Genomic DNA, 5,270 nt, shown 5'->3' with positions numbered 1-5,270 from the left:
TTTAGATGCCATCCTCTCAAACCGACTCTAAAATTTAAACAAATTTGTAGAACCCTTTGTCTCTGCCCTATGTCAACCTTTTGTATCCACCCTATGCCAACCTTTTGTATCCACCCTATGCCAACCTTTTGAAAGAATCTTATTGCTATTAACATTGTTACGAACATCGTACGACTCACACTTTTGATAACTTCCATTAAAGTGATATATTCACACAGACGATTATACAATTGCTCTATAATTCTTTTTATAAAATAATTTTTAAATTATAAAAGAATACACGGGTCTATAACCTAGTTGCAATGAAGATCGATATAATCTTTGAGGTTCTCACATTAAGAAATTTTAATTAAGTACGTCTTCAAATCAGATTTAAACACAATATCACATGTCAAAGTTTTTCATACAATTATTTGGTGAAATAATTGATATGAGCATTCTAAAAAATTATTAATTGTTATTTGGAGATAATAACAATATTTAATATTAGAAGAATCCAATAATAATTAGAAATTTGATCATAATTCATAAATGTTGGTAAAACCAAGTTAATTTATGAGACATAAATCGTTCATATGCCTATATAATTTTTGAAAATATATATAGTATGATCTTCAAAAAGATATACGGGATATATACAAAGTGTAAGATGTGCCCTAAAATATTTTGTTCAAAATGTCTACCGACCATGGTGCTCAAGCAACAATTTCATGTAAGGGTTTGTAAGAAACATTTATTATAAAGAGGTTGTTGCTAACCGCTACCAAGACCCTTAACAATAATGCAGCCACAAGATAAATAATTTCTATCTGACACATCTATTTATGAGTTGTTGGTTTGAGATGCGTGATGTAAACTAGACATAGTGTCAGACATTCATCACAACCAGGGCCGTCTTAACGTTTATGAAGGTCTAAAGCTAACTAATATTGAGACATTTTTAAAAAATCCATTTGTGTAAACCCTTCTACTTTTCCCGGGCTTGAGAACGGCAATAATAAACTAATAAAATATTTGTTTCTTTAACCTTTTAGATTGACCCGATTCAAACTTTCTAATTGTATTTGATATTATAAAAAAAATCTAACTATAAATAATCTAAGATTCTAACCATCGGCCGCCATTAGCTTATGCCCTTATTTTTTGTAACATAACGAAATTTCTAGAATAATATTTAATATATTATTTGTGTCGGGTGAAATAAATGAGTTAGTGGAACGATAACAATAATTATAATAAAATATGAAAGAGTAAGTAGGCTATTTAAATAGGATTAGTTATGGACCAAAAAGGAAAGATGGGTCTTAGGTCCATGGGCTTAAGGGAGTATAAATAACCCTTAAACCCTAATCCTTTCTATTTCCATCCATCTTATCCACCTTATTCTCTACACACTCAAAAACACACACACACCTACTATATTACGGCCGCGAGCTAAAGGAGCAATCCGAGACCAAACCGAGCCTATAACTTGATAGATCTTGAACGTGCAAGCAAGATACAAGATTGTAGTTCATCACCAAGCTAACCGTAACCTTAAAAACACGTAAAGGTATCTCCTTATCTTTAAAGTTTACGTTTTTATGAACGGTTAGCCTTGAAACTTAAACCTAGAGTAGATCGGGTATAAACGAAACATAAAGTAGCAAACTTGACGTTAAAATGAGCTTAACGAACCTACGGCTATGAACGGCTCGTTTAAAGAAGCCCCAAACCCAGTTTTTGAATAGCCATAAAGATCCAAGATTTACATTCATTGGGGTCAAGTTTGGACCGCAAACGGTCAAGCGAACGTTTGGGGCTAAGGCCGAACCATAATAAGCGAATTAGGGTCACGAAACGTGTGTCTAGAATGATAAAACGAACCTTGACAACAGCAGTTCGCTACAGCAAGTTCGTTGCAGTAAGTTCGCTGCAGTAACTTCGCTACAGCAAGTTTGCTACACTTAAGTTCGCCGCAGTAACTTCGCTATAGCAAGTTCGCTACACATATAAGTTCGCTTGATAACAAGTTCGCTTATATATACAAGTTCGCTTATATACAAGTTCGCTTATATATCTAAGTTCGCTTATATTGAGACCCGGATACCTGGCAACCTGTCTATGTAGACATATATGTGTACACACATGATGGTATGCATTGTAAGGACTTAAGAGATCAAAATACAAGGAAGAACCATAAAAATGCTAAGTAAAGTAAGCTAATACTAGGCCACTAGATTAGATCAGACGAGTATCGATACGTGTAACTTATATACAGTTAGCAGAGCTCAACTAAAGAAGGGATTAACTATTAACGGAGAAAGAGACAGGATCCAGGTGAGTTTCTAGCCCCATTTCCTTGTTATGTTTTCGGGGCTGTGTGCATACTCGACGTGAAGTGTGAATACAATTACCTTAAGTGGTAAGTGTATGCTATAGATGATATACGAGTCATTTAAGAATGATTGTCGGTGCGTGAACGATCTTCGGATATTACACGTACCGTCAAGAAGAGTGATTGTCACGTGATTATTAATGTGTGTGAATGCCATGATGTGACTTGCTTATTATATAAATAATGAACTGATATGAAGTGTGTTTTAGACAAGTAGAAGTAGAGTGCGATAGAAGTGGAGAGGGGTCTAGTAAGGGTGTTAGGAGCATGACGATAGTACGTGGATGGGTAAGCCTATACGTGCCTTCGTTATTAAAGTGGCATAACGTGAGTGCGTGGGAGGACAAGCCTCTACGTGCCTTCGTTAATAAGTGGTATAACGTGAGTGCGTGGGAGGACAAGCCTCTACGTGCTTTCTTAAATAAGTGGCTAAGTCGTTAGGGGGTAGTTAAGTGGTTAAGTGGTAAGGTGAGCAAGATAGATAGATGGCTATGTGTCTTCAGACACGTATATAAATGCATGCAGTGGTTGTATGGTAAGTTGCTTGATTAACTAGAACTCACTCAGCATAGCTGACTTTTAGTATGCACGCAGGTGAGCAGACTAAGGAGCTAGCATGAGGATGGCACATGGCATGGATTGAATGGCTGGCATCTGAAGATAAAAGAAATGATGTTTTAAATACGATGTTTTATGTTATGGTTTTAAAGAAAAGATTAATTGTTTTGTTAATAATTATTGAAGTTTTATTATTCCGCGAAAATTTTAATTAACTCTGATTTGTAAGAACTGTGTTTATGAGTGTAACACCCCGACCTCTCGTACCCACAATATTATCCGCTTTGCCCCCGATAGGTTGCCCATCCGGGAACTCAAGGCTTTGTTTTTGGTTACCCAGGTAGAGACTTCCCAAGTGGTCACCCATCCTAGTACTACTTCCACTTAAGCACACTTAACCGTGGAGTTTTCATGTGCTCCACAGCCAACTAAGCCCAAAACGCGTTGGTGATGTTAAGAGGCAGGACATTACTTATGAACCAAGAATCTCTCTTGTCCACAGCCGATGTAGGATAGCCTAAGAGTGGGACGATGTTGTGTTTGCCAAGGGTGTTACAAACAACCCCCCTTTGGACTCATCGTCCTCGATGAGGCATGTCCCATCATCCCGAACAGCACAAGAGTGGCTCTGATACCACCTGTAACACCCCGACCTCTCGTACCCCTAATATTCATCCGGGAACTCACGGCTTTGTTTTTGGTTGCCCAGGTGGTCACCCATCCTAGTACTACTTCCACTTAAGCACGCTTAACCGTGGAGTTTTCATGTGCTCCACAGCCAACTAAGCCCAAAACGCGTTGGTGATTTTAAGAGGCAGGACATTACTTATGAACCAAGAATCTCTCTTGTCCACAGCCGATGTGGGATAGCCTAAGAGTGGGACGATGTTGTGTTTGCCAAGGGTGTTACAATGAGTAAATCTGACGCTAAAGTGAGGCACCGGGATCGGAGCCTTACATTTTTATTTTATTTTTTAAACTATGGGTTCCATAATACAAGGATGAATCATTTAATGACATGGGCCTCACTCTTAACTTGACCCATCAACAAGTTCTTAATAAAAAAGTCAGTTTTAAAAGATGTAAATAACACATAAAATTTGAGGCCTATAAATATTGAAGGCCCAAAACCATTACCTTATTTGGCTGGCTCATGGACCAGGCCTGATCACAACTATTGACGGTCCGCCGATCATAATTTTATTTTGAATGAATCGTCAGCAGCTCACATGCGTCCAATGATTTAGTGGCATTAATACAGTGGGGGACAGCCACCCATAGGCATAACGGTATCTAGTTTAATGAGAAGGTTCTACCCAATCGTCAAAAGCCATAACCCTATCGTCTAGTTAATTGTTAAGCTTATTTGAAGTAATGATTATAATATTATGTTTTTACTTTATATTTAAGCTAAGACCTTAAACTCGGGTATAGTTAAACATTGATCGAAAGTTTAAACTATAGTACTTAGTTTTCATGCATCTAACTATCTATATAATTGTCAACCATAAAATCCTACGTATCGTTTTCAGGTTGTACACCCTATTCTCTAGAGCCACCAGATTGCTTGATTTCTAAATAGAGGCTTCTCATGCATTTAACCCGAATTCATGGGTATGGGTCTCACCAAACTCGGATAACACTTAAACGGGTTATAGCATCTTCTTTATTAGTGAAATAACCCCTTAATAATCAAAGAATAATTTTCACGGGTTATGGGTATTACCAAACCCTAATAGCCCTCCATGGGTTTAAAGATCTCATTTATTGGTAAACACTTTCATCATCGAACCCTAATTTAATTTCTCTCCTTTACATGTTCTCCGTTGCTGGTCTATCATCTCCGTCGACGGTTAACTTTCGATACTACCCACCACCGTCAACTACATCAACGCCTCCTTTTTCATTAGACAAATATTTGTGTTCATGTTTGTTCATTAAAAAATATCAACATGCTCGTGTTCGTTTATGTTTGTTCGTTAAAAATCTAAAAAACCTACTCATCTTAATTGAAAAAACCCAAACGCTAAAAAATATAATAACAAACCAATATATATGTATTGAATTAAAACAAAATTAGGTTAAAAAAATCATCATAAAATAGCAAACAATTAAAAACAAAAACTTAAATAAACTCTCGTAACACGGGAGGATCAAACTAGTAGGTTTATAAATGAATATTTCTTCGTGTCAATATGTTATAACAATCAATTGGAAGATTAAAAAGGATATTTTATTACGTTCAAAGGTTTTGGTAACAAAAATGTTTTTTTATGATGAAGACACGCCTAATTTGGTCTTTTAGTCCGATACATTGATAGTTTATGCTGGCCTA

The sequence above is a fragment of the Bidens hawaiensis genome, unplaced genomic scaffold, assembly GCF_021521415.1.
Source record: "Bidens hawaiensis isolate Kalapana, Puna unplaced genomic scaffold, B.hawaiensis_p1.1 tig00016232_1, whole genome shotgun sequence".
Classification (NCBI taxonomy): domain Eukaryota; kingdom Viridiplantae; phylum Streptophyta; class Magnoliopsida; order Asterales; family Asteraceae; genus Bidens; species Bidens hawaiensis.
Note: the sequence above shows the minus strand (reverse complement) of the source record.